Source organism: Phyllobates terribilis, unplaced genomic scaffold (genome assembly GCF_046119375.1).
Source record: "Phyllobates terribilis strain yellow unplaced genomic scaffold, ASM4611937v1 Scaffold_5__5_contigs__length_657084704, whole genome shotgun sequence".
NCBI lineage: Eukaryota > Metazoa > Chordata > Amphibia > Anura > Dendrobatidae > Phyllobates > Phyllobates terribilis.
In genome coordinates this window covers 648,048,765-648,067,791 of record NW_027362765.1, presented here as the reverse complement: position 1 = coordinate 648,067,791, position 19,027 = coordinate 648,048,765, and the positions used below count along the sequence as shown (strand labels likewise).

At 46.2% G+C, this 19,027-nt stretch overlaps 1 long non-coding RNA gene across 1 annotated transcript in view; it reads right to left on the bottom strand.

Moving 5' to 3' along the window:
* LOC141271379 (uncharacterized) overlaps window positions 1-17,938 on the bottom strand; it is a 48,526-nt gene extending 30,588 nt beyond the window's left edge. Inside the window, exon 1 of the long non-coding RNA XR_012321926.1 lies at window positions 17,823-17,938. This is a non-coding gene — a long non-coding RNA (uncharacterized lncRNA). The remainder of the gene's footprint in view (window positions 1-17,822) is intronic.
* Window positions 17,939-19,027: the final 1,089 nt, after the last annotated feature.

The following is a 19,027-nucleotide window of genomic DNA, read 5'->3' as shown; positions in this document are numbered from 1 at the left end:
CACCTACACCTTGCTTGGCGGTAGAGTAGGATAAAGACCCAGTTTTGAATCAAATCAAATGCTAAATTAAGGAAAAATCATCAGATAAGCCCCAAAAATATATCCAGCAAGATGAGCTATTGCTAAGAGAGACTTCAGAAGGCCCTAAATTTGTAGCATCATCTCAGTACCAAAAGGATATTGCTAAAGAAACCCATAGATTGACAGGACACATGGGGGTTGACAGTACTTTAAAGTTTATTCAAACCAAGTACTGGTGGGAGAACATGAAAATAGAATTAGTCCTTACCAGTAATTCGGTTTCTAGAAGCCTTCCACGACAGCATTGGATGTTGTCCACGCCCTATTGAGGGACAGGAACATAGAGAGTTTAAAAGCCCCTCCCCACTGTCAATCCCCAGTGTTTACCAAGATCACTTGGAAAAATGGTTACCTGACAGTTATATGGAATCCATAGGGAGGGAAATTCGTGCTGTCGTGGAAGGCTTCTAGAAACCGAATTACCGGTAATGACTAATTCTATTTTCTCAATACACTTCCACAACAGCATTGGAGGAATACCAACGATATTTTATTAGGGAGGGACAATAGCTTGTAGGACTTTCCTACCAAAGGCTAAATCCCTAGTGGATGATAAGTCTAATCTATAATGTTTGGAAAATGTATGAAGGGAAGACCATGTAGCTGCCCGGCAAATCTGCTCTGTAGAAGCGCCCGCTCTTTCGGCCCATGAAGTTGATGTGGATCTGGTAGAATGAGCCTTTAAGGCAATTGGTGGATACATCTGTTGGTTGTTATAGGCTTCCCCAATTGCTTTTTAGATCCAGTTTGCTATAGTGGATTTAGCTGCCTTCCTTCCTCTGTTCTGCCCTGAGTGTTGTATAAATAGGTTCCCATCCAATCTCCAAGACTCAGTTTGTTGAAGATAATAAAAAGGACAACTCTGCGGACATCTAGGATGTGGAACTCTGCTTCCTTTGAATTGGAAGGTTTCTGGCAGAAGAAGGGAAGGATGACTTCCTGGGAATGATGGAAATCCGTAACTACCTTTGGGAGAAAGGAAGGGTCCAGGCGAAGCGTAATTCTATCTTCGGTAACATTCATGTAAGGTTCTCTGATGGAAAGGGCCTGTAGTTCTCCTACTCTCTGTGCTGAAGTGATGGCCACTAAGAAGGCAGTCTTATGAGAGAGAATCTGTATTGTGCTAGAGGATAGAGGCTCAAAGGGAGAGAGGGTTAAACCCTTGAGCACCACATTTAGATCCCAGGATGGGAACTGAGACTGAATTCTTGGGTGAAGTCTTGAGTGCTGAAGTTATGAATCTCTTGATCCACCCATGAGAGGCCAAATCTTGGTCAAATATGGAACTTAGGGCTGAAATCGGCACCTTAAGAGTGCTGGGTTTGAGACCCAACTCCAATCCACTCTGTAGAAATTCAAGGATCCGAGCAATGTTGGGATGTGAGGTATCAGGAATATCCGGGACGTACCATGATAGGAATTTTTTCCATATTTTGCCGTATATAGCATCGGTTACTGGCTTCCTACTTTATTGGAGAGTTTTTTATAACTTCTTCCGAGAGACCTTTGGATCTTAAAATCTCGGCTTCAGTAACCAGGCTGCCAGGTTTAGCCACTGAGAATTGGGATGGAACAGGGGGCCTTGAGAGAGAAGGTTGTTGACCTGTGGAAGCAACAACCGGACCCTCTAGGCAAAGTTCTGTGATGGCCCCGAACAAGGCCTTTTGGGCCACAGAGGGGCCACCAGAATTGTTGCCACTCTCTCTAACCTGACTTTCTGGATGGTTCTTGCTATCAATGGAATTGGAGGAAAAGCATAGACCAGCTAGAAATGCCAGGGATGGGCTAGTGCGTCCAAATTCATGGCACTGTCTCGTATGTCCAATGAAAAGAAGAGGGGAAGTTTTGCGTTTAACAGACTGGCAAAGAGATCTACCTCGGGGAGACCCCATTTTGCTACCAGCGATTGGAATATTTGAGGATTCAGGCTCCATTCTCCTGGCTGGATATCTTTCTTGCTTAGAAAGTCTGCTTGAACGCTGTGAGCCTTTCAGGTGAATTGCTGAAAGTGATAGGAGATGTTGTTCTGCCTAGCAAAATATTCAGCCTGCAATCTGTTTTAGGCTGTGTACCTTCGTACCTCCTTGATGACGAAGGAAGGCAACTGTAGTCAAGTTGTCCAAGAGAATCTTGATGTGAGAATCCTGGATTAGGTTGACTGCTGCTCTGAGTGTTTTTTCTACTGCCTTTAGCTCCCTGAAGTTGGAGGATCTGGCACTGATCTCAGGACTCCATCTGCCCTGAAAGGGAATCTGGGCCACCATAGCTCCCCAGCCTCGTATACGGGCGTTCGTTGTCACTGTAATTAGAGGGTCCTGGGTCCAAGAAATCCCCCTCTGAAGATTTCGGGAGCTTAGCCACCAAGAAAGAGAAGCTTTTATCCGACCAGGGGTCCCGGACCGTTTGTTTAGCGAGTCCCTTGGTCTGTTCCAGGATCTTAGGATATGATCCTGGAGGAGCCTTGAGTGGGCCTGGGCCCACGACACCGACTGGATATGGGATGTTATAGACCCCAATACAGACATTGTCGCTCTCAACGTCGGATTCTCCTGGTGTCTGAAATTTGAGATTTTGGATCTGAGAGCTGTTTGATGCTCCAATGGTAGAAAGGACATCCGCTTGTTGGAGTCCAGCAAAACACCAAGGAATTTCCTCCTTGATGAAGGGAGGAATTCCGACTTTTTTAGGTTTGGAACCCAACCTAATGAGCGACGGGTTTTAAAGGTTATAGAAACGTGAAGATTGAGAGTCACCACTGAAGGAGCAACAACCAACATGTCGTCCAAGTATGGAATTATGCAGACACTCTGTTTTTGGATGAGTGCAATGACTTCTGCCATAATTTTCGTAAACACCTGGAGAAATGACGAAGGGCAGTACATTGTACTGGTAGTGTACTGTTATGTTGTCCCTGAGGACTGCAAACCGCAGGAACTTCCTGTGGGACGGATGAATCGGCACATGGTAGTATGCATCTTTTAAGTCTATGGTCGCCATGACAAAGTCTTTCCCTATTAGGGGAATAGTTGATTTTATAGACTCCATCTTTAATAGTCTGTATTTGATGTGATGGTTTAGGGGCTTCAGGTTGATTATGATGAGTGGGGTCCCTGATGGTTTCCGTATTAGGAATATTTTTGAGTAGTGACCCGTCCTCTCCCGGCCATGGGGGACCAGAGACACTACTCCCGAATTCAGAAGGCTTTTTAGACCGACCGATAGGAGTTCCTGAGCCCCCCCGAGAAGGAAGGGACGGAAGGATCGGAGGGGGGGCGACTCTCGAATTCCAATAGAAGACCCTCCTCGATGGTCTTAATGATCCACTGGCAGGAAGATATTGCCCGCCACTGGGGAAAGAAATTTGAGAGACGCCCCCCCCCCACATGGACCAAGTCATTGCTCGTCCTGCTGCTGGTGTTGTTGCTGGGGTACAAGGATGTTGCGGGCCTTGTCGCCTTTAGGATAGCTCCAGCGCCAAGATTTTCCCTTTCCTCTATACTGTGAGGGGTGACTCTGGGAAGGCCGAAAGGAACGTTTCTTAGCCTGTTTCTGTTCCGGAAGGGTTTTCTTTCTGTCCAAGGCCTTTTCCAGGATTTCATCCAGGGCTGGGCCGAATGCATATTTTCCTTGGAATGGAATAGAGCTTAACTCTGACATCCCCACTCCATGTTTTCAGCCATAGTGCATGGCGAGCAGTATTGGATAGGACAGCTGCTCTGGCCGCGATCCGGACTGACTCAGCCAAGGCGTCCGCTAAGAAACCTGTGGCTTTTTGAAGGATAGGGATGGAGTCTAGCAGGTCTGCCCTGGATGTGCCCTGAGACAGATGTTCCTATAGTTGGATCAGCCATTTGAAGAGGGATCTGCCCACACAAGTCGAGGAAATATTGACTTTGAGAGAGGCAGAGGAGGTTTCCCATGATTTTATAAGGACGCTATCCATTTTTCGGTCCAATGGATCCTTCAATTGGGATGAGTCCTCAAAGGGAAGTGAGGTTTTCCTCACTACCCTAGCCACCTGGATGTCCACCTTAGAGACTTCCCACTCAAATCCTTCACCCTCTAGCGGAAATCTATGTTTTAATTTCGAAGGGGTGGTGAGACGATTTTCCGGGGATTCCCATTCCTGTTGGATGAGATCTCTAATTACTTCATAGACTGGAAAAAAAGTCTGCTTTTTTGATCTAAGGCCCCTTAACATCTCATCCTGAACAGAACAGGGAACCTCAACCTCTTCCAGCCCCATAGTGCCTCTAACTGCGTCCAGTAATTCCTCTAAGTTGTCCGAGGAAAAATAATATCTTCCAGTTTCTACTTTTTTGGCAGGCCCTACGGATGCTATTTCCTGGAGGAGGAGTGGACAGGCAGGGCAGCAAAAGAAGCTTGGACCTCCTGTCTAACCACCTAGACCTACTGTTTAACAAGTGATCTGAGATCCTCGATCAGTGAGGGGTTTTCTTATTTAATTATTTTATCCGTACAGGGCTGGCACAACTTCTTATAGGATGAGGACAGTTTTTTTTGCACAGATGCCACATCTACATGGCTGGTCTTTATCCTTCTTAGAAGCAGGGGCCTTAATTAACGAAGCTGATATCAGTAGTTTAAAGGACAAAACTTGTAGATATAGCAACCAATAGCAAGAAAGGTTTTGAAGTCCAAAGAAAAATTAAAGATATAATTAACAATTTACAAAGAGATCATGTAAACACTTATATCGGGGTAGCGAAAGATTTTATCCAACACTTTAAAGAATTAATGGAAGATACACTGAAAGGAGGTAGAAATATGTCTTGGGCTCTAGTCTGTACACAAGGACAAATGGAATTATCAACTAACATTAAGTTAGCGGTACAGTCCATTTATGATGGACAATGGCCATTTGAATGGTTGTCTCAAGCCATTACTTGTGTAAAGCTCATGAGTTTAGCTATTCTAAATAGTGGGTGAACACATGGGTTGGGTGCAGCAACTGACTTTGCTGACATTTCCATAATTCCTGCTATTTATTAAACTTTATTTGGAGTCATCTTATCACATTTTTCTGGTAATGCAGGTATGTGGATTCTTTGATTGGCTGTTGGACCTGTCAATCTTGACAGGAGGTATAAGAGTCCTGAGAAGGCGGCCGATATCGCCCTTAGAAAAAGCCGGTAACCCCGGCGAAACGCACGTCAGGGACGTTTATCCTAATATTCTTAATGTGGTGACATATTCCAATACCACTCTCTGTCATGCTGTGTGCATGTCGCTATCTCACTCCAATTTCCACTCTGCCGGCTTAATATATAAAGCGGCATTGACCACGTGCAGATAACCTGCACGCGACCTGAGTGAGAACGCTGTGGGGGAGATAGGGTGCTCTGACCTCCATGTGCTTAAGCTAATGATACAAACTGGCGGTTGACCGCATGCTTAATCTCTGTAATTAACAACAGTGATTGTAAGCAGACTATCCGCACACAGTCAGAACGTATACGCTGTGGGAGAGACAGAGCACTTTTATCTCTAGGGGCATGATTTAGTAGACCAGCGGTGTTAACCGCTTATATTACCCATATGAGATTAATGCTTGGCTCTTAGATGTAAGCTCAGCCATAATAGCTGTTGCTTTAATGCCGCCTGCAGCAGCGAGATTGTACAAGCATAACATTTATATCTCCCTATGCAATACTCTTACTAATTTACTTACAGCTTAGAGAATATAAGAAGCCACAAGAGGCTCACTAGTGGAGAATAAATGATCACTCCTCACATTTCAACGGTATCCCATATATGGAATCAATAATAACAAAATTATCTGACACAGAGGATTGGGATTTGGGGATATATAACTTATAATACCCAGCCAGCAATTATAGGGACATTGGCTGTGGACAATTTATCTCTGTGTCCTCACATTTAAAATAGGAACTTTTGGGCTATAACTGCTCAAAATTATATAGCAGTAGCCCTATATACATCCTTAGATGTATGATAATTCATTTAGAAATAATTTTTATTAAACAAGAGTTTTTAATTATACTAATAAAAGCTAAATTTTATTCATATATCTTTCCTTTTCTTATATCCTTTCCAATTTACATTAGCTATTTGAATCAGTGGTGACCACTAGTGTGAATTTTGTCCATTATTCTAATCAGTATTCTATGTAATCTGACTTTGCGACAAGTTATGCTTCATTTATTCCATATACTAAGTCACCTTTAGAGCTCATGCATAGAGTTAGTTCAATCGGTATTTTAACTGGAGATTTTACATTACTACACCCGAGATTAGAACATCCTTAAGTGATTAGGAAAAATGGAAGGTGAAAACAGGTTGACTTTTCACTTTGCATACAAAGGAATCATAACATTCTATGTACGCCAGGACAGTTTAGGTTGCTTGAGGACAAATGTTGGAGTAATTCATCCAAGTGTATTCTAGATGGGGAATCAATCTCAAAAAGACAAAGCACCAATCTTCTATCTAGGATATCAAAGAGTTTGTTTCTTCCTCCTAAATACCACCAATGTATCTATAACAACACAACATTGTTCCGTAATGACATCTGTAACCAGGGGAGCATGGTACACTCTTAGTGGGGTTACAGAAATCAAGACACCCAACTGGGTTTATGCAATTCCTACTATTGCTAATCTGTCAGTTGATCTGAAATATTACACTCCAGTTAATTTGCCTTAAGCCTAGGAATGGGAAAAGAACTTGGAGAGTGGTTGGTAAAATTTAATAAGAATGAATATTTATTGATGAAGCTTAAATCAAGAAAAGGCAAATGACAATTTTATTACATCATTACCAAAATGAAATAAAGGAAGTTACCCATCAATTAGAAAATGATTCCAAGGGTTATTGGTGGGAGGTAATATCTGGTCATTCAAATGTGGCAAATGGCATACTGAATTATTTAATCCACCCAATTGTCATATTACTTGTTGTTTCTGTAATTTTATCCCGTTTTCAAGTATACATGTGCTGTGTAACCCGTTACATAAATATAAAGGTACAGAGTTTAACTGTAAAAGAAAAAGCCAATGTCAAAATTCCATCATGTGACACAAATGTACAAATTCCCATTGAATAGTAATATGTGAGAACTGTGGCAGAAGAGGGAACAGTAAGAAAGATTGATTACAAAGCGAAACCTATAAGAAAATCCTAGTAAAAATGGATATTCTATCACAAATTATGTTATTGTTTGTTGGTCAGTCTAAATGATTTTTTTGTGTGATGTGGCAAGCATGTATAATATGATATGTATTTTCTTTATATGCCTCCTTCAATGTCCTATTAGAAATCAAGCTATTACAAAGTTAATTTTTTGGGGGGAGTAAATGTTGGCAAGTAATGAGTGAATGTGTTAGAAGACTCCTTTCCCTAAGAAGAAGAATCAACTATGGTGGCGAAGAGGATTCTGGATTTGTGGCTCGTTAAAGGTTATGTGTCATTCAGACACAAAGGGGGGCATGTTGGAGGCCAACATGTACAATATACAGTACAAACCAAAAGTTTGAACACACCTTGTCATTTAAAGATTTTTCTGTATTTTCATGACTATGAAAAGTGTACATTCACACTGAAGGCATCAAAACTATGAATTAACACATGTGGAATTATATACTTAACAAAAAAGTGTGAAACAACTGAAAATATGTCTAATATTCTAGGTTCTTCAAAGTAGCCACCTTTTGCTTTGATGACTGCTTTGCACACTCTTGGCATTCTCTTGATGAGCTTCAAGAGGTAGTCACCGGAAATGGTTTTCACTTCACAGGTGTGCCCTGTCAGGTTTAGTAAGTGGGATTCCTTGCCTTATAAATGAGGTTGGGACCATCAGTTGTGTTGTGCAGAAGTCTGGTGGATAAACAGCAGATAGTCCTACTGAATAGACTGTTAGAATTTGAACTATGGCAAGAAAAAAGCAGCTAAGTAAAGAAAAACATGTGGCCATCATTACTTTAAGAAATGAAGGTCAGTCAGTCCGAAAAATTGGGCAAACTTTGAAAGTGTCCCCAAGTGCAGTTGCAAAAACCATCAAGCGCTACAAAGAAACTTGCTCACATGAGGACCGCCCCATGAAAGGAAGACCAAGAGTCACCTCTGCTTCTGAGGATAAGTTTATCCAAGTCACCAGCCTCAGAAATAGCAGGTTAACAGCAGCTCAGATTAGAGACCAGGTCAATGCCACACAGAGTTCTAGCAGCAGACACATCTCTTCAACAACTGTTAAGAGGAGACTTTGTGCAGCAGGCCTTCATGGTAAAATAGCTGCTAGGAAACCACTGCTAAGGACAGGCAACAAGCAGAAGAGACTTGTTTGGGCTAAAGAACACAAGGAATGGACAATAGACCAGTGGAAATCTGTGCTTTGGTCTGATGAGTCCAAATTTGAGATCTTTGGTTCCAACCAACGTGTCTTTGTGCGACGCAGAAAAGGTGAACGGATGGACTCTACATGCCTGGTCCCCACCGTGAAGCATGGAGGAGGAGGTGTGATGGTGTGGGGGTGCTTTGCTGGTGACACTGCTGGGGATTTATTCAAAATTGAAGGCATACTGAACCAGCATGGATACCACAGCATCTTGCAGCAGCATGCTATTCCATCCGGTTTGCGTTTAGTTGGACCATCATTTATTTTTCAACAGGACAATGACCCTAAACACACCTCCAGGCTGAGTAAGGGCTATTTGACCAAGGGAGAGAGTGATGGGGTGCTACGCCAGATGACCTGGCCTCCAAAGTCACCAGACCTGAACCCAATCGAGATGGTTTTGGGTGAGCTGGACCGCAGAGTGTAGGCAAAAGGGCCAACAAGTGCTAAGCATCTCTGAGAACTCCTTCAAGATTGTTGGAAGACCATTTCCGGTGACTTACTCTTGAAGCTCATCAAGAGAATGCCAAGAGTGTGCAAAGCAGTCATCAAAGCAAAAGGTGGCTACTTTGAAGAACCTAGAATATAAGACATATTTTCAGTTGTTTCACACTTTTTTGTTAAGTATATAATTCCACATGTGTTAATTCATAGTTTTGATGCCTTCAGTGTGAATGTACAATTTTCATAGTCATGGAAATAAAGATTTTTCTGTAAATGAGAAGGTGTGTCCAAACTTTTGGTCTGTACTAATATTTATATATATATATATATATATATATATATATATATATATATATATATATATATATATATATATATATATATATATATATATACACATATATACATATACACACATATATGTATATATACACATACACATGCACTGCTCAAAAAAGTAAAGGGAACACTCAACTAACATCCTAGATCTGAATGAATGAAATATTGTCATTGAAAACATTTTTCTGTGCAAAGTTGAATGTGCTGACAACAAAATCACACAAAAGTCATCAATGGAAATCAAATTTATTAACCAATGTAGGCCTGGATTTGGAGCCACCCCTAAAATTAAAGTGGAAAAACACACTACAGGCTGATCCAACTTTGATGTAATGTCCTTAAAACAAGTCAAAATGAGGCTCAGTATTGTGTGTGGCCTCCACGTGCCTGTATGACCTCCCTACACCGCCTGGGTATGCTCCTGATGAGGTTGCGGATGGTCTCCTGTGGGATCTCCTCCAGGATGGCACATCAATGCGCGCTGTGGCAAGAAGGTTTGCTGTGTCTGTCAGCGTAGTGTACAGAGGCTGGAGGTGCTACCAGGAGACAGGCCAGTACACCAGGAGACGTGGAGAGGGCTGTAGGAGGGCAACAACTCAGCAACAGGAACGCTACCTCCGCTTTTGTGCAAGGAGGAACAGGAGGGGCACTGCCAGTGCACTGAAAAATGACCTCCAGCAGGCCACAAATTAGCATGTGTCTGCACAAACTGTTAGAAACCGACTTCATGAGGGTGGTATGAGGGCCCGATGTCCACAGATGGGGGTTGTGCTCACAGCCCAACACCATGCAGGACGCTTGGCATTTGCCACAGAACACCAGGATTGGCAAAGTCGCCACTGGCGCCCTGTGCTCTTCACAGATGAAAGCAAGTTCACACTGAGCACATGTGACAGAAGTGACAGAGTCTAGAGATGCCGTGGAGAGCAATCTGCTGCCTGCAACATACTTCAGCATGACAGGTTTGGCAGTGGGTCAGTAATGGTGTGGGGTGGCATTTCTTTGGAGGGCCGCACAGCCCTCCATGTGCTCGCCAGAGGTAGCCTGACTGCCATTAGGTACCGAGATGAGATTCTCAGTCCCCTTGTGAGACCATATGCTGGTGCGGTTGGCCCTGGGTTCCTCCTAATGCAGGACAATGTCAGACCTCATGTGGCTGGAGTGTGTCAGCAGTTCCTGCAAGATGAAGGCATTGAAGCTATGGACTTGCCCACCTGTTCCCCAGACATGAATCAGATTGAGCACATCTGGGACATCATGTCTCCCTCCATCCACCAACAGACTGTTACACAACAGACTGTCCAGGAGTTGGCGGATGCTTCAGTCCAGGTCTGGGAGGAGATCCCACAGGAGACCATCCGCAAACTCATCAGGAGCATGCCCAGGCGTTGTAGGGAGGTCATACAGGCACGTCAAGGCCACACACAATACTGAGCCTCATTTTGACTTGTTTTAAGGACATTACATCAACGTTGGATCAGCCTGTAGTGTGTTTTTCCACTTTCATTTTGGGGGTGACTCCAAATCCAGGCCTACATTGGTTAATAAAAGTGATTTCCATTGATGGTTTTTGTGTGATTTTGTTGTCAGCACATTCAACTTTGTACAGAACAAAGTATTCAATGAGAATATTTCATTCATTCATATCTAGGAGGTGTTATTTGAGTGTTCTCTTTATTTTTTTGAGCAGTGTGTATATACACACACACACACAGGAGAAGTCGGGGGCATATACACACACACCACAGGAGAGGCCGGGGGCATATACACACACACACACACACCACAGGAGAGGCCGGGGGCATACAGTACAGACCAAAAGTTTGGACACACCTCATTTAAAGATTTTTCTGTATTTTCATGACTGTGAAAATTGTACATTCACACTGAAGGCATCAAAACTAGGAATTAACACATGTGGAATTATATACTTAACAAAAAAGTGTGAAACAACTGAAAATATGTCTTATATTCTAGGTTCTTCAAAGTAGCCACCTTTTGCTTTGATGACTGCTTTTCACACTCTTGGCATTCTCTTGATGAGCTTCAAGAGGTAGTCACCGGAAATGGTCTTCCAACAATCTTGAAGGAGTTCCCAGAGATGCTTAGCACTTGTTGGCCCTTTTGCCTTCACTCTGCGGTCCAGCTCACCCCAAACCATCTCGATTGGGTTCAGGTCTGGTGACTGTGGAGGCCAGGTCATCTGACGTAGCACCCCATCACTCTCCTTCTTGGTCAAATAGCCCTTACACAGCCTGGAGGTGTGTTTGAGGTCATTGTCATGTTGAAAAATAAATGATGGTCCAACTAAACGCAAACCGGATGGAATAGCATGCCGCTGCAAGATGCTGTGGTAGCCATGCTGGTTCAGTATGCCTTCAATTTTGAATAAATCCCCAACAGTGTCACCAGCAAAGCACCATTACACCATCACACGTCCTCCTCCATGCTTCACGGCGGGAACCAGGCATGTAGAGTCCATCCGTTCACCTTTTCTGTGTCGCACAAAGACACGGTGGTTGGAACCAAAGATCTCAAATTTGGACTCATCAGACCAAAGCACAGATTTCCACTCGTCTAATGTCCATTCCTTGTGTTCTTTAGCCCAAACAAGTCTCTTCTGCTTGTTGCCTGTCCTTAGCAGTGGTTTCCTAGCAGCTATTTTACCATGAAGGACTGCTGCACAAAGTCTCCTCTTAACAGTAGTTGAAGAGATGTGTCTGCTGCTAGAACTCTGTGTGGCATTGACCTGGTCTCTAATCTGAGCTGTTGTTAACCTGCGATTTCTGAGGCTGGTGACTCGGATAAACTTATCCTCAGAAGCAGAGGTGACTCTTGGTCTTCCTTTCCTGGGGCGGTCCTCATGTGAGCCAGTTTCTTTGTAGCGCTTGATGGTTTTTGCAACTGCACTTGGGGACACTTTCAAAGTTTGCCCAATTTTTCGCACTGACTGACTTTCACTTCTTAAAGTAATGATGGCCACTCGTTTTTCTTTACTTAGCTGTTTTTTTCTTGCCATAATACAAATTCTAACAGTCTATTCAGCAGGACTATCAGCTATGTATCCACATGACTTCTGCACAACACAACTGATGGTCCCAACCCCATTTATAAGGCAAGAAATCCCACTTATTAAACCTGACAGGGCACACCTGTGAAGTGAAAACCATTTCCAGTGGCTACCTCTTGAAGCTCATCAAGAGAATGCCAAGAGAGTGCAAAGCAGTCATCAAAGCAAAAGGTGGCTACTTTGAAGAGCCTAGAATATTAGACATATTTTCAGTTGTTTCACACTTTTTTGTTAAGTATATAATTCCACATGTGTTAATTCATAGTTTTGATGCCTTCAGTGTGAATGTACAATTTTCATAGTCATGGAAATAAAGATTTTTCTGTAAATGAGAAGGTGTGTCCAAACTTTTGGTCTGTACTGTATATACACACACACACACACACACACACACACCACAGGAGAGGCCGGGGGCAAATATATACAAACACACACCACAGGAGAGGCCGGGGGCATATATACACACACACACACACACACACACACACACACCACAGGAGAGGCCGGGGGCACACACACACACACACACCACAGGAGAGGGCGGGGGCATATATACACACACACACACACACACACACCACAGGAGAGGCCGGGGGCATATATACACACACACACACCACAGGAGAGGCCGGGGGCATATATACACACACACACACCACAGGAGAGGCCGGGGGCATATATACACACACACACCACAGGAGAGGCCGGGGGCATATATACACACACACACACACACACACACACACACACAGCACAGGAGAGGCCGGGGGCATATATATACACGCACACACACACACACACACACACACACCACAGGAGAGGCCGGGGGCATATATACACACACACACACACACACCACAGGAGTGGCCGGGGGCATATATACACACACACACACACACCACAGGAGAGGCCGGGGGCATATATACACACACACACACACACACACACACACACACACACACCACAGGAGAGGCCGGGGGCATATATACACACACACACACCACAGGAGAGGCCGGGGGCATATATACACACACACACACCACAGGAGAGGCCGGGGGCATATAAACACACACACACACCACAGGAGAGGCCGGGGGCATAAAAACACACACACACCACAGGAGAGGCCGGGGGCATATATACACACACACACACACACACCACAGGAGAGGCCGGGGGCATATATACACACACACACCACAGGAGAGGCCGGGGGCATATATACACACACACACACCACAGGAGAGGCCGGGGGCATATATACACACACACCACAGGAGAGGCCGGGGGCATATATACACACACACACCACAGGAGAGGCCGGGGGCATATATACACACACACACCACAGGAGAGGCCGGGGGCATATATACACACACACACACACCACAGGAGAGGCCGGGGGCATATATACACACACACACCACAGGAGAGGCCGGGGGCATATACATACACACACCACAGGAGAGGCCGGGGGCATATATACACACACACCACAGGAGAGGCCGGGGGCATATATACACACACACCACAGGAGAGGCCGGGGGCATATATATACACACACACACACCACAGGAGAGGCCAGGGGCATATACACACACACACACACACACACACACACACACACACACACACACACCCCACAGCAGAGGCCGGGGGCATATATATATACACACACACACACACACACCACCGGAGAGGCCGGGGGCATATATATACACAAACACACACACACACACCCACCACAGGAGAGGCCGGGAGCATATACACTCAAACCACAGGAGAGGCCGGGAGCATATATATACACACACACACACAAACCACAGGAGAGGCCGGGAGCATATATATACACACACACACACACACACACCACAGTAGAGGCCGGGGGCATATATACACACACCCCACAGGAGAGGCCGGGGATATATATATACACACACACACACACACCACAGGAGAGGCCGGGGGCATATACACACAGACACACACACACACACACACACACACAGGAGAGCAGAAGAGGCCGGGGGCATATATATATATATATACACACACACACACACACACACACACACACACACCACAGGAGAGACCGGGGGCAAGTATATGGACACACACCACCGGAGAGGCCGGGGGCATATATATATACACAAACACACACACACACACACACACCCACCACAGGAGAGGCCGGGGGCATATACACACACACACACACACACACCACAGCAGAGGCCGGGGGCATATATACACACATACACCACAGGAGAGGCGGCCGGGGGGCATATATACACACACACACCACAGGAGAGGCCGGGGGCATATATATGCACACATACACACCACAGGAGAGGCCAGGGGCATATATACACACACACACACACACACACACACACAACACAGGAGAGGCCGGGAGCATATATACACACACACACACACACACACACACACACACACAACAGAGGAGAGGCCGGGAGCATATACACACACACCACAGGAGAGGCCGGGGGCATATACACACACACACACACACACACACACACACACAAACACACACACCACAGGAGAGGCCGGGAGCATATACACACACACACACCACAGGAGAGACCAGGGGCAAATATATACACACACACACACCACAGGAGAGGCCGGGGGCATGTATACACACACACACCACAGGAGAGGCCGGGGGCATGTATACACACACACACACCACAGGAGAGGCCGGGGGCATGTATACACACACACACACCACAGGAGAGGCCGGGGGCATGTATACACACACACCACAGGAGAGGCCGGGGGCATGTATACACACACACACACACACCACAGGAGAGGCCGGGGGCATGTATACACACCACAGGAGAGGCCGGGGGCATGTATACACACACACACACCACAGGAGAGGCCGGGGGCATGTATACACACACACCACAGGAGAGGCCGGGGGCATGTATACACACACACACACACACCACAGGAGAGGCCGGGGGCATGTATACACACACACACACACACACCACAGGAGAGGCCGGGGGCATGTATACACACACACACACCACAGGAGAGGCCGGGGGCATGTATACACACACACACACACACACACCACAGGAGAGGCCGGGGGCATGTATACACACACACACACACACACCACAGGAGAGGCCGGGGGCATGTATACACACACACACACACACACACCACAGGAGAGGCCGGGGGCATATATACACACACACACCACAGGAGAGGCCGGGGGCATGTATACACACACACACACACCACAGGAGAGGCCGGGGGCATGTATACACACACACACACACCACAGGAGAGGCCGGGGGCATGTATACACACACACACACACACCACAGGAGAGGCCGGGGGCATGTATACACACACACACACACCACAGGAGAGGCCGGGGGCATGTATACACACACACACCACAGGAGAGGCCGGGGGCATGTATACACACACACACCACAGGAGAGGCCGGGGGCATGTATACACACACACACCACAGGAGAGGCCGGGGGCATGTATACACACACACACCACAGGAGAGGCCGGGGGCATGTATACACACACACACCACAGGAGAGGCCGGGGGCATGTATACACACACACCACAGGAGAGGCCGGGGGCATGTATACACACACACCACAGGAGAGGCCGGGGGCATGTATACACACACACCACAGGAGAGGCCGGGGGCATGTATACACACACACACCACAGGAGAGGCCGGGGGCATGTATACACACACACACACACCACAGGAGAGGCCGGGGGCATGTATACACACACACACACACACACACCACAGGAGAGGCCGGGGGCATGTATACACACACACACACCACAGGAGAGGCCGGGGGCATGTATACACACACACACACACCACAGGAGAGGCCGGGGGCATGTATACACACACACACACACACCACAGGAGAGGCCGGGGGCATGTATATACACACACACACACACACACCACAGGAGAGGCCGGGGGCATGTATACACACACACACACCACAGGAGAGGCCGGGGGCATATATACACACACACACACCACAGGAGAGGCCGGGGGCATGTATACACACACACACACACACACCACAGGAGAGGCCGGGGGCATGTATACACACACACACACACACACACACACACACACACCACAGGAGAGGCCGGGGGCATGTATACACACACATACACACACCACAGGAGAGGCCGGGGGCATATATACACACACACACACACACACACACACCACAGGAGAGGCCGGGGGCATGTATACACACACACACATACACCACAGGAGAGGCCGGGGGCATGTATACACACACACACACACACACACACACACACACCACAGGAGAGGCCGGGGGCATGTATACACACACACACACACACACCACAGGAGAGGCCGGGGGCATGTATACACACACACACACACCACAGGAGAGGCCGGGGGCATGTATACACACACACACACACACCACAGGAGAGGCCGGGGGCATGTATACACACACACACACACCACAGGAGAGGCCAGGGGCATGTATACACACACACACACACCACAGGAGAGGCCGGGGGCATGTATACACACACACACACACACACACACACACACCACAGGAGAGGCCGGGGGCATATATACACACACACACACACACCACAGGAGAGGCCGGGGGCATATATACACACACACCACAGGAGAGGCCGGGGGCATATATACACACACACCACAGGAGAGGCCGGGGGCATATATACACACACACCACAGGAGAGGCCGGGGGCATATATATACACACACCACAGGAGAGGCCGGGAGCATATATATACACACACCACAGGAGAGGCCGGGAGCATATATATACACACACCACAGGAGAGGCCGGGAGCATATATATACACACACCACAGGAGAGGCCGGGAGCATATATATACACACACCACAGGAGAGGCCGGGAGCATATATATATATATATATATATATATATATATATATATATATATATATATATATATATATATATATATATATATATATATATATATACATACACACACCCCACAGGAGTGCCTGGAAATTTGCCCGTGGGGTCTAAGAAAAGGACATTGCAGGCAGCAAATGGTCCGCGGGCCACTGGTTCCCCACCCCAGCTTTCAAGGGTTGATATTGATTCTTGGAATTGCTACATCCAGAAGGTGTGGCTAGAGTTCCTGTCCTCGTCCTCTCTGGAGAGACTGACTCCATACTTGTGCTCAATATTACATGAAGAATTAGCCATTTACTTGTGTAATCCTAAGTATACACACTGTGCAACCTGTACAATTGATAGAGGAAATATACATTGCATGGTGTAGTTGAGTATCTCTGTACAATGTATATTCCTATAGATAACTATATAAACTACTAATAAGTACACACTATAGATAGAGTGCACACCAGGCTTATTATGTATAATAATCATAATCATGGACATAAGCCCAGAATAACTAGTCACACTCACCCCAAACAACATCAGGAGATGGAAGATTACAGGGTGCTAAAGGACCTTCAATTACATCATAATCATGTGACCTGTCTCATAGGCTGTGCTACAGAGCAGGCTAAAGGACCTTTAAAGATGTAACGATCATGTGATCATGTGTTTGACTGCTGCTCAGTCTAAGGCGATCTCCACCTGCTGACCAAAACTGAAAGTGCAGCTCAGTAAAGGGAGAGCTCCACCTGCTGACCAAAACATAAAGTGCAGCTCAGTATAAGGAGCACTCCATATGCTTGTAAGCCGCGTACAGAGGGGGGTCTCTCACAGAGCACAGTGGACCGAGGACAAAGGCTATAAATAGTCAATTTGTTGGGGGTAACTCTTTTTTACTAAAGACGGGAACTGGGTTGACCCGGCAATGCAAATAAGGAACAACAATAAATCTCACACACACACCTAGCTGAATATAGGTAGGACCCTTGCGCTACACAACCGGCAGGCCCAGGATAACAGAACTATAATTTGCCTACCCAGTGGTTCCGCCTAATGCAGTAACCAAGCGTTACCCAGAGGAATGATGTAAACGGAAGGGTGTACAGTGGTGTAGATCAAGAGTTAACAAACTTAACCAATATCTATATTTACAATACAGTTATACTAACTATACCACAGGAGGGAGTCTCTAACTAAGGTTTGCCCAAGACATAACTACAACCAATGTCTTTGAGAACTGGTGTTTAGTGTCAAACTATTCCTGCTATTTGCATGTACCAACAGGATCCTGTGGTGATATCTGAGCTCAGATCTTACCGGCCGGTAACTGCTCTCTGATGAAGCTGGAGTCTGAGGAGAGGGTCCTGCACTTATCACAGGAGCGCGGTTTCAGCCTTTATGGCTAGTACTGCCTAGCAGAGCGTCTTTCACATCTCTCAAATACCCGGGGGAGGAATCCAGCTCTGCATCCAATAGCGGTTGTCCCTTCAAGGTAGCTCCTTCTCTCTGGCCACAGTCACAAGAAAAGCTTCTCCTTCAGGAAAAGAACTATCATGATCTATGCATGTTGCACACACCAAGCTCTTGGAGTGCAACTCCATCACCTCTCTCTTCTCTAGCTCCTCTTTTTGCTGACTCACACCAACAAGTTCCTTTCTTTTAGAGGCAACAGGGACCTCTAGGGCCGGAGGCTGATAAAGCAGCAATGTCCACACAGCTCACTCTTACATGCT